The following is an 18,666-nucleotide window of genomic DNA, read 5'->3' as shown; positions in this document are numbered from 1 at the left end:
GCGGAGCTTGCGGACAGAGTGAGTGAAAGGGGAAAGCTTGGCTTCAGTGTGCAGTGTGCACATGGTTATTCATGTGGCTTCTACCTTCTGGGCTTAATAGTGCGAGTTAGCCAGAGGAGCAGCGCTTCACAGGCAGCTTCAAACGCACATGCTTATGAGTCCTACAACTATTAGTACAGACAGAAGTGTTTCGCACATTCAAGCACTTCCTTTCAGTTTCTGAGCTAGGTGGATATTTAATGCAACTTCCAATTTTGAATGCATTTTTTTTTTTTACTTTGAAAATAAAAATAATAATTAAGTAACTTTTTTTAATTAATTCTATTTTTTTTTTTTTTTTTTTTTAAAGATATGTTTAGTCATGATTTAAACCTGGGTCCCCTTACACACTACATAAAAATTGTACAACTAAACTAACACCTTCTTACACTTAAGTAACAAACTGATGTTTTTAAAAAATTCTTCGGTCATGTCTTATGTTGATCAGTTTGAAAAGTTTTGAGTCGTAAGATTGTTTTTGATGTTTATCAAGGTTGCATTTATTTGATCTGTTTTCTGTTTTAAAATATTTTAAAATGTAATTTATTCCTGTGATGTCAAATCTGAATTTTCAGCATCATTACTCCAGTCTTCAGTGTCACATGATCCTTCAGAAACCATTCTAATATGAAGATTTGCTACTCAAGAAACATTTCTGATTATTGTCAATGTTGAAAATGGTTGTGCTGTTTCATATTTTTGTGGATTTTTTTTTTTTATTAGGACTGAATCTAAAGTTCAAAAGAACAACACTTGTTTTATTCATTATTTATTATATAAAAATAAATATCTTCAAACTAGTGCTTTCAATCACAAATTAATCTCATCAAAATAAAAGTTTGTGTTTACATAATATATGTGTGTGTACTGTGTATTATTACTTTATTATATACAGTATATATAAATACACACACACATGTATATATTTAAGAAATATTTACGTGTGTGTGTATATATATATATATATATATATATATATATATATATAATTTATATTATATATAAATATATTTTGTTAAATATATACATACATGCGTGTTTATATATATATATATATATATATATATATATATATATATACATAATAAAAATACACAGTACACACACATATATAATGTAAACAAACTTTTATTTTGGATGTGATTAATTGTGATTAATCGTTTGACAGAACTACTTCTAACATTATAAATGTCTTTACTGTCACTTTTAATCAATTTAAAATTAGTCCATTGTTGAATAAATGTTTTAATTTCTTTAAATTATAAATAAAAATGCTACAGATCCAAAACTTTTGACCGCTAGTGTAGATCGTGCCCCCTCAAAAAAAAAAAAAAAAAAACACTGTAAAAATACACTGTAGGTACATGACACACTTGAGTAAGAAAACATCTCTAAGCTAGTGCAATGATGTTTTATGTTTTACGCCTGTGTCGATTTTTCCATCCCTCCGCTTCTATTCCTGAGAACGGAGAGGCGAGAAAGAATGTTCTATGAGAATTATATAAATGGTACATGGTGAACCCGTAAGGTTATCCACCGCCTCCAAGGCCTCATGTAACAGATTTAACTAAGACCGGAATAGAACTCAAGGATTTCAGCTATCAAGGGAAACGGGAGAGAGAAACTTGATTTTTACATTTACTGAAGAAAATGTATTGCTTGACCCTGCAAAACTAGCCTACATGATGTTTGGGGCTTCTGAGAGGGTTGACAGGCTGTTGAAATGTGGTTGCTAAGGTGTTCAGATGTTGCTAGGCGATTACTTACTAGACTAAATGGCCATCAATGATATTCTGGTGTCTGTGATTGCTTAGAAAAGTGATAGCACATCTCTCCTCAAAAGTTGCACCACTTCAGGTATCATTCATGATAGTGGCAAAAATTGTAATGTATACTACCAGTCAAATGTTTTTGTAACATTTAAGTTTAACTAAGTTTAATATAACATCTGTTTAACTTATAACATAAAAGTAAGGTTAATAATAACTTAGATTACACATTTTTCAATTTTACTCAAATTAGGGTGATGCAAAAATGACATTTTATGATTATGATTTTTAATGACAGCACCAAGTCTTCTAGGCATGGAATGAACAAGTTGGTGACATTTTGCTACATCTATCTTTTTCCATTCTTCAAGAATGAAATCTTTTAGAGACTGGATGCTGGATGTAGAGTGATGCTCGACTCGTCTCTTCAGAATTCCCCATAGGTGTTCGATTGGGTTCAGATCAGGAGCCACTGAATCACTTTCACCCTGTTCTTCTTCAGAAATCCAACAGTGGCCTTAGATGTGCGTTTTGGATCATTGTCATGTTGGAAAAGTGCACGACCACTTTTGCTACAGTATTCTGACTGATAAGTAAAGCTTTGCTGATCTTCACCTTTCTGGTGTAAAGAAATTATTTTCTTTCTCAGGTCTTGTGACATTTCTCTTCCATGTGGTGCCATTGCTGACAGCATGAAATGGGAAGGGGTTTTAACACCCTTTTATAGTCATCTGTCTGCTGGACACCTGTGTAATGAATAATTAGACTCACCTGTGGTTGAATTCTTGTTAAATTAGACATTTGTAGTCTAAAATTTAGCTTTGCTCCAGAGACTTTCAGTGGGGTGTACTCATTTTTGCATCACCCTAATTTGAGTAAAACTGAAAAATGTGTAATCTAAGTTATATTATTAACCTTGTTATAAGTTAAACAGATGTTATATAAAACCTAGTCTTGTCAACGTTTTGGAAATTGTTTTTGTGTTCATTGAGAAATTGTTTAAATGTTACTTTTCAAAGGGGGTGTACTCATTTACGCTGAGCACTGTGTCTATCTGGTGTTTTTAACGTGCAAATTCATAAGTCGACACCATTGCAGAGTATTTTCTCTTTAAAACTGCAGTGATATAAAGACAGTCTCAAACCCGTGGTTTGAAATCGCTGATGTTTGTGACGTCATAAACTACCTTGTAACCAAAGTGCCAGTGGGCTTTAACTGACTGCGCAAGGGAGTCTCAAAAGAAGCCAGGTTATCCCGGTATATTTTTCTATTGATATGAAAAATGTAGATAGCAAATGATGAATGTATATTACTGTTATATGCTGTATGCTTTCTCCTCTGACGTTCTGAGTTGTTAAAAGTGTTTCTAAGGAGGATACTGATTGATAGAAGGCAGCTGACTGTACAGCATTTACCTCAGTAAGTTGACCGAGTGGATCTCTGAGCTTGTGTGAGTGAGTGGAGGCGGGGCTAATTATCATATTCATAGATCCGTGCATATTAAATGAGGCAAGGGTGTAGAGTTACATTCAAGCTATTTTAAGGGAATAAGAATTTTTTATTTTATTTTTTTCACAGGAAAATATGTTTAAATATGTAATTTTGGTTTTAAGGGTTTTATAAAATTATTGACTACAGGGGGAATTTAAAAGAACAAATGTTTTAAAATGTAATTTATTCCTGTAATCAAAGCTGAATTTTCAGCATCATTAGTGTCACACGATCCTTAAGAAATCAATCCGATATGCTGATTTGATGCTTATTATCGGTGCTCAATTATTAATAATGGTTGTTATTATTATCAATGTTGAAAACAGCTGCTTAACTTTTTTTGGAAACCATGATACATTTTTATTCAAGACTCTTTGATTAGTAGAAAAGTCAAAAGAACAGCATTTATTTATAATAGAAAGATTATGTAACATTATAATTGTCTTTTTACGGTCACTTTTGATCAATTTAATGTGTCCTTGCTGAATAAAAGTATTAATTTTCTTTCTTTTCTTTTTCTTTTTTAAATTCCTACATACTCCAAACTTTTGAATGGTGTCTATCACGGTTTCCACAGCAAATCATCATATTAGAATGATTTCTGAAGGATCATGTGACACTGAAGACTGGAGTAATGATGCTGAAAATTCAGCTTTGATCACAGGAAACAGTTGTTTTAAATTGTAATAATAGTTCACAATATTACTGCATTTACTGTATTTTTGATTAAACGAATGTAGTCTTGGTGAGCAAGAGAGACTTGTATCAAAAACATTTAAAAAATCTTAAATATTCCAAACTTTTAACTGCCATTGTAACTGTTTTTGTGTGTGTGTGTGTGTGTGTGTGTGTGTGTGTGTGGGTGTGCACGCACTTTCTGTTGGCTGACCTACTGTGAGCCATTGGACAGGTGAAAAAGCAGCATCGTAGGGACTTTAAAGAGAACTTTTCTTTCCCAGGAAACTTCAAGGCTGGTATTTGAATGCCCTGTAATAGAAAAAAAAAACAAAGCAGAAAAGAAAATAAGAGGATGATGAAGGGAGAATAGGACAGATCAAGGCAAATGAAAGCATGGGAGGGAGGAAGGGAGGAAGGGCTAGACAAATAGTTTCCATATCAAAGTAAAGTTGCCTCTCTCTCTCTCTCTCTCTTACTGTTTATCTGCAATCTCATTCCCTCCTATTCTTTCTTGGTAATAGAGAAAAGTGCCTACCTCTTTTTCTCTTCCTCTTGCGGAGGCAAGAAATGTTGCATATATCTATCATCACTGTCTGAGTGTCAGGAAGCTGACGAATGCCCTGGCACTTGCTTTCAAGAGTCATTCATTTAGAAAAGACACCACCTAGGCTTTTCCACACAGAGTGTGGTGTAGTGAAAAGCACACAGCGAAGAGATTACATGTTGAAGAACAGAATTTGCTCTATAACCAATCCTACTCTCAATCTAATGGGCAGGATGGATTAAATTTAATCTTTGTCTCTTCAGCAAGATTTATAACAACACTGTGCCATGCGAGGGGAACTGGATCATGGCTTTAACTTAACATGCTCTCTCCAAACTGAGCTTCTGTAATCCAGACCAGATTAATTCACATTAAAGAGAGACATCTAATCTGGATTGCAGTATTTATGTGGTGTTCTGCACTTACCTTGCAATACAAACATACACACAAATTCACATATGAGCTATAAATGCTTCAGATGATAAACAAACTCCACCCTTACTCAGATGTTAAATGCGAAAGAGCTCATGTCCTATATACGATTACACATTCTTCAATCGTTAATGGGAGATTTTAGTGCCCTTGATTCCGTCCTAAAATTTAGCAAATGCGTTTTTGGGTCCTCTAAGAAATAGTAAAGGAAATAACGTGCAACGTCGATACGCGTTATTATGAGACATGCTATGAAATAAAAATGAAATAAGAGAAAAATTCGACAAATGATACTCAGTTCATTCTTTAAAATCCGAGGTCGCGAATCCTGTCCCTCCCCAACTTCATCAGGCCCACAGTTTTTTGAAACTGAGACTGCCGAGCCGCTGTGTGTCAAAAACGTCTCGGGTTACTTGTGTAACCCTGGTTCCCTGAAAAAGGGAACGAGGCACTACGTCATATGATGTTATGGGAACCAGCATAGCATCAACAGTTCCCATGAAAGGGAACCACATGTTTTTATGAAACAGCCCTCAAACTTTCTGCCATCGACAAGCAGTGAGTAGAAATTCAATGGTTTTGCTAGACTGTGATGTAAACAAAGGACAAAAGTGTTTTTACATGTCAGTAAGTTACATTAAAGGGCTTAGTTCACCCAAAAATACAAATAATGTCATTTATTACTCATCCTCATGTCGTTCTACACCCATAACACCTTCATTCATCTTCAGAACACAAATTAAGATATTTTTGTTGAAATCTGATGGCTCAGTGAGGCCTCCATAGCCAGCAATGACATTTAATCTCTCAAGATCCATTAATGTACTAAAAACATATTTAAATCAGTTCATGTGAGTACAGTGGTTCAATATTAATATTATAAAGCGACCGAGAATATTTTTGGTGCGGCAAAAAACAAAATAACAACTTATATAGTGATGATTTCAAAACACTGCTTCATGAAGCGTTATGAATCAGTGTATTGAATCATGATTCGGATCGCATGTCAAACCACCAAACTACTGAAATCACGTGACTTTGGCGCTCCGAACCGCTGATTCAACACACTGATTCATTATGCTCCGAAGCTTCCTGAAGCAGTGTTTTGAAATCGGCCATTAATATATAAGTCGTTATTTTGTTTTTTGTTTTTGGTGCACAAAAAATATTCTCGTCGCTTTATAATATTAATACTGAACCACTGTACTCACGTGATTTAAAAATGTTTTAGTACATTAATGGATCTTGAGAGAGGAAATGTTATTGCTGGCTATGAAGGCCTCACTGAACCATCAGATTTAAAAAAATATATATTAATTTGCGTTCCGAAGATGAATGAATGATTCAATGAATCACTTATAAAGTCAGAAATTGCATTACGTTCTATAGGCTATACTATGAATGTAATCTGGATGTACTACATCAATAACACTTGTCATGTCACTTACAGTTGCGTCACTTCACTGCCATTCACAAATTCTCTCCCATGTCCTCATGATGCAGGTCATGCGGGTGCTTTTTCCCTATTGTTCATGGCTCTAGTTTTACTGTAAGCTTTACTGAATACTGTGAATTTTTTCTTTTCTGAAGTTGGATGCAGCCAGCACTTGTTTGGTTCCTGAATTAATCGGTTCCTGAAGCAGTGTTTCGGCCATCACTATATAAGTCGTTATTTATTTTTTTTGGCGCACCAAGATATTCTCGTCGCTTTATAATATTAATATTGAACCACTGTACTCACATGAACTGATTTAAATATGTTTTTAGTACATTAATGGATCTTGAGAGAGGAAATGTCATTGCTGGCTATGCAGGCCTCACTGAGCCATCAGATTTCAACTAAAATATCTTAATTTGTGTTCTGAAGATGAATGAAGGTCTTACGGGTCTGGAACGACATGAGGTTGAGTAATAAATGACATTATTTTCATTTTTGGGTGAACTAACCCTTTAAATCCTTTTAAGACTAATAAGGGCCCCCTGGAGGATTGCTGAGGCCCTCTAGTGGGCCCTAGCCCCCTTGTTGAGAACAACTGCTATCTCTATCACTCTCAGTTATTTCTTATCTCAATTTCTGTTCCAATGCAGCGTCTTTTGTAATCAGTTCTAGACTGTGTGTGTGTTTAGGTAGCTCTGGACCAAAGGCAGGCTAATCATAATATTCATTACTCGTAATCAGTGTTCCCAGGTTCTGCCCCAATAGCTTCAGGCTTGAGCTCTGCCACTCCTATCAACTGCATCTACAAGGATGAATTATAATTATACAAAACCCCTTACAAATTACTACCAAAAACAGTATAATGCTGAACCCTCAGGTCAAAGCTCGGCTAAAGAGACTTCAGAGGCTGCTAGTTACAACTCACAGGGTTTCATTTGAGTTTGAGGAGGGATAAATGACACAAGCTAAAACTGAAAATTATATGTATGCACAAGTTGTTTTAGCATATAGAGGAGAAAATGGCCAACATTTAACATTAGTTAAAGGGATAGTTCACTCAAAAATGAAAATTTGATGTTTATCTGCTTACCCCCAGGGCATCCAAGATGTAGGTGTCTTTGTTTCTTCAGTAGAACACAAATGATGATTTTTAACTCCAACCGTTGCAGTCTGTCAGTCGTATAATGCATTAAAACGGTAACACAATCTATGAAAGTAAAAAAAACCACGCACAGACAAATCCAAAATAAACCCTGTGGCTCGTGACGACACATTCATGTCCTAAGACACAAAACGATCGAAACCGAACAGTATTTATATATTTTTTTACGTCTAATACACCACTATGTCCAACTGCCTTGAGCACACGGCATCCGGTGCGTGAGGTGTGTACACGCTCTGGCGTAGTTTAAAATTTCAAATAAAATTTTCCTGATAATTTACTCAGCCCCATGTCATCCAAGATGTTCGTGTCTTTCTGTCTTCGGTTGAAAAGAAATGAAGGTTTTTGATAAAAACAGTTTCAGCGCAGCTTCAAAGGGCTATATATATATTTAAATATAGTAACACTTTACAATAAGGTTCATTAGTTAACTACATTAGGTAACGAACTAATAATGAACTGCACTTATACAGGATTTATTAATCTTTGTTAATATTAATTTAGTTAAAATCTAGTTAACATTTGTTAATGCACTGTGAACTGACATGAACAAACAATGAACAACTGTATTTTCATTATCAAATGTTAATACATTAACTAATGAACCTTATTGTAAAGTGTTACCATATATATATATATATATATATATATATATATATATATATATATATATATATATATATAAAACATGTTACCATCTTTCCCTTATGGCTAAATTATTTGAAGAATTTGCCAATAAACATGCCAAGACTCAGAGCAGAAATTTAATCCAAACAGCTGCCAGGATCAACCTAAAAATAATAAAGCATCTTCGGCACACCCTTCAGTCCACTTTTGACGCCTTCTGCCACAGGGGAGCACTTTTGGCAGCTATACACTGAATGTCATGAAGGATAAAATCAGTTGAATGCCTTTGAGATGTGACATTAAAATAACTAAAGGATAGGAAAATGGTATGAGAGAGAAATGTAACTTCATATGTGACCCTGTAGAACAAGATTTCTTCCTCAGGCAGGAACCTGCAGCGCATTTCTGTCAGTGATATGCTGGGAACCTGCGCTGTGGTGAGCTTCTGAGAACAGAGTGGTTTGGTTAAGCAGAGATAAACTTGGGTTTACTGTAAAATGCAAATGAAGAGGGACAGAACAGGACGAACATCTTGCAGCGATCTGTCTGTACCTGTTACAAAGGACAAAACAACCGTTAACTAACGCCAACTGTCTCAAAAAGTGAAAGAGAGAGTTTGTTGAATGACACACACCCTTCTCAGACTTGAGAAGGTTAATAAGGTGGAGCTGTCATAAAAATTGCCTTTACCTTCTTCTTCATTGTTGTGTAACTGACATTGAGAAGGTTACCATGACCACATCAGAGAAAAAGAAGAAGACGGAGAAGGGCAAGAGAAAATAATAAGGCAGATAGATATGAAGACATGGGTGAGGTGAGATGATGGAATAGAGAGGACTGGAAAAGAGAACAGTGTGTATATAAGTGAATGCCAACACTCTATTATAGATGTACTCTGAGTTCCAAACAAATGAATCCTCAGTTCCTGTTCCGTTCTCTCAAATAAGCATCCCAGACACAAAGAACAAGCCCACGCGTTCTCCTTCAATTATATGAGCTCAGAGCGCCTCATACACCCCTCAGACTGGAGGAACTCGGTTTATTAGTCACGAAAGTCAAATGTGGAAGTTGTTGGCTGAAATCTGATGTGTTATTTGACTGAGAGACAAGGATAATGCTGCCACTGAGACTGGAGCAGTATGAACAGACGCATGCTGAGTTCCAAAACCTAGTCAAATTAAAGGGATAGTTTGCCAAAAAATGAAAATTCTGTCATCATTTACTCAGACTCATGTTGTTCCAACCTGTAAGACTTTCTTTCATCTTCGGAACACAAATTAAGATATTTTTGATGAAATCTGAAAGATTTCTGTTCCTCCATTGACAGCTATGCAAATGACACTTTGACGCTTCAAAAAGATCATAAAGAGATCTTAAAACTAAAGGGACAAAATCCCTTTATCTAATGAACAGATTTAATTTTGGCTTTTACTCACATATAAACATTGATCAGCGAACATAAACAGAAGCTCAACAAAACCTTTTTCTGAAGCTCAAACGTGATGCATAACATGAGAATGAACCTCATTGGGCACATGTGTCAAGCGAACATGCTTGAGCTACTGTTTACCACAACTGATGTGTGAGTTGATTAATGTTTATATGTGAATAAAAGTCTATTCATCACATAAATTTATCAATTCTCTTCAGAAAATTTGGACTAAACAGCTCAATTCATATGGATTACAGGTGCTGGTCATATAATTAAAATGTCATCAAAAAGTTGATTTATTTCATTCCATTCAAAAAGTGAAACTGGTATATTATATTCATTCATTACACACAGACTGATATATTTCAAATGTTTATTTCTTTTCATTTTGATGATTATAACTGACAACTAAGGAAAATCCCAAATTCAGTATCTCAGAAAATTAGAATATTGTGAAAAGGTGAAAAGACACCTGGTGCCACACTCTAATCAGCTAATTAACTCAAAACACCTGCAAAGGCCTTTAAATGGTCTCTCAGTCTAGTTCTGTAGGCTACACAATCATGGGGAAGACTGCTGACTTGACAGTTGTCCAAAAGACGACCATTGACACCTTGCACAAGGAGACCAAGACACAAAAGGTCATTGCAAAAGAGAGCTCTGTGTCCAAGCACATTAATAGAGAGGCGAAGGGAAGGAAGAGATGTGGTAGAAAAAAGTGTACAAGCAATATGGAAAACCGCACCCTGGAGAGGATTGTGAAACAAAACCCATTCTAAAATGTGGGGGAGATTCACAAAGAGTGGACTGCAGCTGGAGTCAGTGCCTCAAGAACCACTACACACAGACGTATGCAAGACATGGGTTTCAGCTGTCGCATTCCTTGTGTCAAGCCACTCTTGAACAACAGACAGCATCAGAAGCGTCTCGACAAAAAGGACTGGACTGCTGCTGAGTGGTCCAAAGTTATGTTCTCTGAGGAAAGTAAATTGAGTCTGGAGGAAGAGAGGAGAGGCACACAATCCACGTTGCTTGAGGTCCAGTGTAAAGTTTCCACAGTCAGTGATGGTTTGGGGTGCCATGTCATCTGCTGGTGTTGGTCCACTGTGTTTTCTGAGGTCCAAGGTCAACGCAGCCGTATACCAGGAAGTTTTAGAGCACTTTATGCTTCCTGCAGATTTCATTTTCCAACAGGACCTGGCACCTGCACACAGTGCCAAAGCTACCAGTACCTGGTTTAAGGACCATGGTATCCCTGTTCTTAACTGGCCAGCAAACTCACCTGACCTTAACCCCATAGAAAATCTATGGGGTATTGTGAAGAGGAAGATGCGATATGCCAGACCCAACAAGCTGAAGGCCACTATCAGAGCAACCTGGGCTCTCATAACACCTGAGCAGTGCCACAGACTGATCGACTCCATGCCACGCCGCATTGCTGCAGTAATTCAGGCAAAAGGAGCCCCAACTAAGTATTGAGTGCTGTACATGTTCATACTTTTGAGTTGGCCAATATTTCTAAAAATCCTTTCTTTGTATTGGTCTTAAGTAATATTCTAATTTTCTGAGATACTGAATTTGGGATTTTCCTTAGTTGTCAGTTATAATCATCAAAATGAAAAGAAATAAACATTTGAAATATATCAGTCTGTGTGTAATGAATGAATATAATATACAAGTTTCACTTTTTGAATGGAATTAGTGAAATAAATCAACTTTTTGATGATATTCTAATTATATGACCAGCACCTGTAGTTTTACGATCTGTTTATGAACTCATTGAAGCGTCAAAATGCCAGCTGCGGAGCTGTCTATGGAGGGACAGAAATCTCTCAGATTTCATTAAAAATACCTTAATTTGTGTTCCAAAGATGAACGAAAGTCTTACGGTTTTGGAACGACTTGAGGATGAGTAATTAAAGGGTTAGTTCACCCAAAAATGAAAATAATGTCATTTATTACTCACCCTTATGTCGTTCCACACTCGTAAGACCTTCATTCATCTTAAGAACACAAATTAAGATATATTTGATGAAATCCAAGGTTTTTTATCCCCCATAGAAAGCAACATAATTATCACATTCAAGGTCCAGAAAGGTAGTAAAGACATCGTTAAAATAGTCCATGTGACTACAGTGGTTCAACCTTAATGTTATGAAGCAACGAGAATACTTTTTGGTGCAAAAACAAAACAAAAATAACAACTTTATTCATCAATTTCTTCCCTGTCAGTTACCTACGCCGTTTATGTTGTAAACACTGCAGCGCTTCCACGTTCTGTGTCAGAACGCCGACTCAGTATTGGCCGATGCTGTTCACAAAAGCAGCACGACGCATGTGTGTGATGCTGAAGCAGAAGCCAGCCAATAATGAGTCTGACGTAGATGCATTAAAGGGATAGTTCACCCAAAAAAGAAAATTCTGTCATCATTTATTCCTCCTCAAGTTGTTCCAAACCTGTATACATTCTTTGTTCTGCTGTACACAAAGGAAGATATTTAGAAGAATGTTTGTAACCAAGTAGATATTGCTAAATATAATTCAATAAGCAACATGCTAATATCACCTGTTTTGAAATTAGTTTTGTAATTTCTCTCATTATAATACTAGCTATTTGTGCAGCCTATGTAGAGCATTCCAATGCAGTTACCTATGAAGTGCATTGATGGTTAGGAAGGCAGCGGCAGCTTTTAGGAACAGACCTGCAGTCAAGGGATTCGTACAGTACTGTACGTGTGTGTGCGTAAGAATCAGTATCATATGAACACAGAGGTAAGCGGGACTACAGTAAGGCAGTAACACTGACTTACATTTCTCTGTTACATTATACACAAGTTCGCTCCCTGACATGTGTAGCTTACACTATGTAAACCAACACACTTTTCCTGAACCACTTGCACCATCAATTATTCATAAATGTAAATGCACTCAAATACATTATCAAGCACTTAGGAAAAAGTTGCAGTGGATCAGCTGAGTTTGAGTAGACGCTGGACATCTGAATACCTGCTCTTCGCTTTCTTATGTAAGCGTATGTAAAGTTAGACTAAGAATAATGCAGTCCATTTATAATTTTGTCATTGGCTTCTGTCCCTGTGAGTATTTGTAAGAATAGAAGTGAAGATATTCACAATGTGGTCTCTCAGGGTCTGATGTTCCACATTCATGCTCTAGAAGCTGGTATCTGTTTGGAGGGAGGAAAGCTTTCCCACAATGCATTTTATTTAAAAATGAAGGCCCAGAAACAAGGGCCGAATTTATGAAAATGTTTTAAAGAAATAGTTAAATAAATGTACAAATTCTAAGATGTTCGTAGGAATGTCCATAAGTGCAATTCTTGAAAAATGTATAAGTACTCAAATATTTTCATAAGAACATCTTTTTTTTTCTTTTTTTTTTCTTGAGAAGAAAATTACAATCTTTGGTGTTACTGTATGGTGGTTCATGCCAAAGACTCGCTGATCGTGTCTGATTTCCCATTTCAAGCCACAAATATTTAGATCACATCTAAAAAGAAGAAAAACAAAAGTATTTGAACAAAATGCAAGTTTCTGGCACTTGCATAAACAGCACCTGCTGCAGTATTTCAATCATAAAAAACAGCAAGACAAGATTTTAAAAATCTTAAAGGGTTAGTTCACCCAAAAATGAAAATAATGTCATTTATTACTCACCCTCATGTCATTCCACACCCGTAAGGCCTTCGTTAATCTTCAGAACACAAATTAAGATATTTTAGTTGAAATCCGATGGCTCAGTGAGGCCTCCATTGACAGCAATGACATTTCCTCTCTCAAGATCCATTAATGTACTAAAAACATATTTAAATCAGTTCATGTGAGTACAGTGGTTCAATATTAATATTATAAAGCGACGAGAATATTTTTGGTGCACCAAAAAAACAAAATAAAGACTTATTTAGTGATGGCCGATTTCAAAACACTACTTCAGGAAGCTTCAGAGCATAATGAATCAGCGTGTTGAATAAGCAGTTCGGAGCGCCAAAGTCACGTGATTTCAACATTTTGGTGGTCTGACACGCAATCCGATTCATGATTCGAAAAAAAAGATTCATAACGCTCCGAAGCTTCCTGAAGCAGTGTTTTGAAATTAAATTGGCTTGACGGGAGTTCAGCATGTTGTGTTTTTTAATGTGTTGTGTATTTTTAACAGTTATTTTGAGTCTCTCTCAAAATTAAGTGCTCTCATTTGTGCTAAATGTTGCCAAAACTTGTCATATAATTACAAACAAGGTTTCTATTTGCCACACATAATCATGACCGATCATTGTTTATCAATCATTGGTGTCACTTCAGATTATTTGTGCACATCCCTATAGTAATATGTATTAGATGTAGCTGGTATGATGTTGTAATGTTCAATATTTGAAACAGCCCAATAAATTAAATATTTTACCTTTGGGGATTTAAGACAAGTTGAAGGTTGTCCTAAGTTTAAGAGGTTATTTACAATGATTTTTAATAACATTTTTTACAGGGATTCAGATTCTTCATACATTTTGTTTTAGAACAGTCGGTAACACTTTATTTTACAGTGTCATTGTTACACGTTACATGTAGTTAAATTATGCATAATTACATGCAACTAACCCTAAACCAAACCAAACCTTAATCTAGTAAGTACATGTAAATACACTTAATATTGCTCAGTACTTAAAGGTGCCATAGAATGGAAAATTGAATTTACCTTGGCATAGTTGAATAACAAGAGTACATGGAAATGACATACAGTGAGTCTCAAACTCCATTGTTTTCTCCTTCTTATATAAATCTCATTTGTTTAAAAGACCTCTGAAGAACAGGCGAATCTCAACATAACACCGACTGTTACGTAACAGTCGGGATCATTAATATGTACGCCCCCAACTTTTGCATATACCAGCTCATGTTCAAAGCATTAGACAATCCAGTATTAGTGTCTGGATCTGTGCACAGCTGAATCATCAGACGATAGTGAAAAATGGCAGATGGAGCAATAATAACTGACATGATCCATGATATCATGATATTTTTAGTGATATTTGTAAATTGTCTTTCTAAATGTTTCGTTAGCATGTTGCTAATGTACTGTTAAATGTGGTTACCATCGTTTATTACGGTATTCACGGAGATAAGAGCCATCACTATTTTCATTTTTAAACACTTGCAGTCAGTATAATGCATAAACACAACTTCATTCTTTATAAGTCTCTCCAACAGTGTGTAATGTTAGCTTTAGCCACGGAACACTATCAAACTCATTCAGAATCAAATGTAAACATCCACATATATACTATATTCACAGGAATCGATGTATACATGCAGTATGCATGACGAACATTTTATAAAGATCCATTTTGAGGGTTATATTAGCTGTGTGAACTTTGTTTATGCTGTTTACGGCAGTCGCGAGCTTGGGGGCGGGGAGCGCGAGGATTTAAAGGGGCAGCAGCCTAAATCGGCGCATTTTTAATTATGCCCCAAAATACGCAGTTAAAAAAATGAATTAAAAAAAATCTATGGGGTATTTTGTGCTGAAACTTCACAGACACATTCAGGGACACCTTAGACTTATATTACATCTTGTGAAAACGTGTTCTATGGCACCTTTAAATATACAATTATAGTGTAACAAAGACACCTTAAAATAAAGTGTAACCGAACAGTCTTAAGAAAAAAGAAGGATATTCTATAGAGAATAGCAGTAAAGAATGCGTTTTAAATACAGCCCCAGACCTTTACAGAGAATTTGTGGTCCATTAGAAAGACAAGAGAGGCAGACTTGTGTTTATCTCGTGGGGTAACTTTCTCCCTTTACTTTTGTACTCTCCTGATGCTTCTTTGTATTTCAACAAGCCCTGAATGAGCGATGGATATTCCCCGCACACAGGCAGTCAGGAACCCTACAGATGCACCACGCTCCCTCTCACCGCCCTTTATCAAAGAGAAGCAGTGCTGTGCAAATTACACTGACCCCTAGTCCTGACCCCTGATGGCCCACCCCTCCTCACCTCCTTTCTGCTCCCTTTTTTTTTCAACCCTCTCTTTCAGAGCTGTTCTTTTTGTGCTCATGTCATGTAGCTGAAAGAGGAAGTCTCCATCCTTCAGACCACCCTCGCGCTCAGACACCCACTGAGTCACCATGGAAACCCTCTCCGGCCCCCAGAGAGAGGAATCGCCGGTCATCCTCGGACAGAGCACAATGCAAATGATGGGTTGGATGGAGAGGGTGAAATGGGAAGATGTTGGAAGTGGGCGCAAGGGCGGAATAGTTGTCCTAATTTTGTCAAAACTAGTCCTTAGATAACTCTTTTAGCTCTTTTAGAGAAGTCTCAAAGAGAGAAAGTAAAAGCAGATGTTTCGTAATGAATAATGCACGGCCGGCGTTTTGAAAAATGACTAAGACTTGTGCTCAGACAGACTGTAAGCACTGTACAAATCACAGTTTGACTGGCAATTGTGAAACAAAATAATGGAATGGCAGCAGAAGAATAGTGAAATTTCAGCAATGCCATCTACCAGAAATACAGCCAGTCTGCATACTGCATACTAACACATGCTGTTCCTAGAATTACAGATCCCTGAGGGAAATCATAATGATTAATTATACAGCCACTGCACTTTTTAATGCTTATTTTCTGTTGCAGGCATTTAGGCTGTATTGATGCCTTGTTTGGTCGCACACATATTCATATATTTTTGCATAGCCTGCGGGTACAAAACTGCAATCATCAGGGTTCTTTTAATTAATAATTATTAATTGGGCCTGTTACCCTGAGGTGGCAAACACAGCAGGCTATGAACTTTAAGAGTGATTATTTATCCCACAACTTGTTTGTTTTCTGTTCATTTATTATTTATATATCCATAAGTGTTGATTTACTCTAAATGTCACAGTTTCCAGACCCCCTTTAATAGAAAGAGGTTAACGACTGTTTACCGTGAATCATTCCCCAAGATTTTCAGTAAATAGTTCCCTGAAGCTTCAGAGCTAAAATCAGCAATACCAAACATGTATAATTTAATCTGGATTATATTGAAATCCACATTATTAATATGCATACATACATCCATACCCCCAACATCAGTTTAAATATGTTTATTCACACTGACAGCACTTAAATTGTTGGAGGTTGCTGTACTGTTGGTTTCTAGTCTGCATTCCAGCATGATCTCATAGGAAAACATGATTATTTTGCGAGATGAAAATTTTGTATTAATTCACATTGTGATTTGAAAACATTCGATTTTTAGGAAATAAAGTATGCATGAATGTCCACCCCTAAACCTGTCACTGGGCATAATCAGATTGTATGAAAATGTACGAATGCCACTGTTTTTAACTGTATCAAGTGGCGGATCATTTTCTGTGCTCCCATTGGTAGTCGCCACATCGTGTTGTTTTTCCATTTGCATAAACGTTTAATTCACTTGGCAACTGTTGCTGTCGCTCAGGAAATGAACAACTCAACATCATTTACTCACTTTCATATCATTTCAAACCTGTATGACAATATTTTGAAAAACAAAAAAAGCCACACAAAAAAAGAGTTCCAAATAATATGGTTAGATGATGACAGAATTTTTATTTTTGAGTGAACTATCCCTTTACATCCATAAATTGTGGACTTTTTTTTTTTTTTTTTTTTACTAAATTACTGTAAGCACTATGCAAACTAAAACTGAAATAAAAATAGATTAAGCTAAATAGATATATTCCAATATAAAATTACTGAAACTTAAATTAAAATTAGTGTAAACTATAAAAATGTACAAAATAAAAGCAATTCAAAACTATTAATAAATACTATAAAAGTACTTAAATTATACACCTACCGCAAAAAAAAAAAAAGGTAAATTTTACTTCGCACATCCTGATTTTGCAGAGTTTGATGCGTTCCTGATCCTGAGTTGATCCTATGTAGAAGCACCTAATCCTGGTTGTAAGTCTGAACTTGACATAAACTGTAAAATTGTCCCTCAATGGTTGATTGGAATTTTGTTCCTGGATCAACAAAGATGTTGATCCAGGAACATGTTGCACTTGGTGAAATCAGGTTCTGTCTTTTGCTTCATTGACAGTCCTGCCCTATATGTGACTGGTCCTACTCACAATTGCTCCAAGCGGGATTTGAACCAGTGTCACCGGCATGGAAGGCAGGCACGCTATAAAGGACAATGAAAAAGCCGCTGTTAGTATATCGAAGCCTTTACTTGCACAGCTTTTGACTAGCTGGCCTCCATTACACTCACCCCCCTATACCTCACTCCCATCCGAGTCATGGCACCAATTTAACTGGTCATCCTCACACTCGCTCTGAGCAGGTTTAAGTTTCTAATTCTGCCATTTTGCCTTTGGACATGCTAATTGCACTGATCCTACAACACAAAACATGTTGACTGGGAGCTGTTGATTCTTGTGGAGTTTGGATAAAATTGGAGGGCTTCACTTAAGACCAAATTTATCTGAGTGTGTTACGCAGATATGAAACCCTCAAAAGCATAAAATGTCCACTTGTCTGATTGAGGGTTTTAAAACACAACAGTGAATAAAACCTCTGAATTTAGAGAGGAAGTGAATTTTATACAGGGATGTGATCGCTAATGGTCTGAGTGACTATACTAAGTGGTTGTAATGTTATATGGGAGCTAAAATTGATGGACTCAGTGATGCAATTTGCAATGGCAACCAACTTTGGCACTGGAAACCGCTGCTACTGTCACCCAAATACTCGGCATTTCATTGCACAATTGTGCATTGCCGCCAGACATGCAGGCAATGTGCACCCACTCTTCATCTCAGCTAAATACACGCTATTGGCAGGCTTGGTGGACCATAATCACATCCCTTCCCATATATACAAACACGCTACTAACAAGGCCAGTTTGTGAGGGCGCTATTATTGAATCCATTATACCACAGTATTTCCTCCAACAATGCATTAATTCAGTCAAAAAGCATATGTCCTCATTACTCAAGGGACTTCTTTTGAGGGCTATTTATCCAAATATTGCAAAGCAAAAGCCTAGCCATTTTGCCGCCAGACGGCATTAT

At 36.4% G+C, this 18,666-nt stretch overlaps 1 protein-coding gene across 1 annotated transcript in view; it reads right to left on the bottom strand.

Moving 5' to 3' along the window:
• sulf2b (sulfatase 2b) overlaps positions 1-4,203 on the bottom strand; it is a 216,341-nt gene extending 212,138 nt beyond the window's left edge. The window contains exon 1 of the mRNA XM_048179005.1: positions 4,189-4,203. The gene's annotated coding sequence lies outside the window, so the exon portion shown is untranslated. The remainder of the gene's footprint in view (positions 1-4,188) is intronic.
• Positions 4,204-18,666: the final 14,463 nt, after the last annotated feature.

The sequence above is a fragment of the Megalobrama amblycephala genome, linkage group LG24 (assembly GCF_018812025.1).
Source record: "Megalobrama amblycephala isolate DHTTF-2021 linkage group LG24, ASM1881202v1, whole genome shotgun sequence".
NCBI lineage: Eukaryota > Metazoa > Chordata > Actinopteri > Cypriniformes > Xenocyprididae > Megalobrama > Megalobrama amblycephala.
The sequence above is the reverse complement of the archived record's forward strand: the minus strand, read 5'-3'. Positions and strand labels throughout refer to the sequence as shown.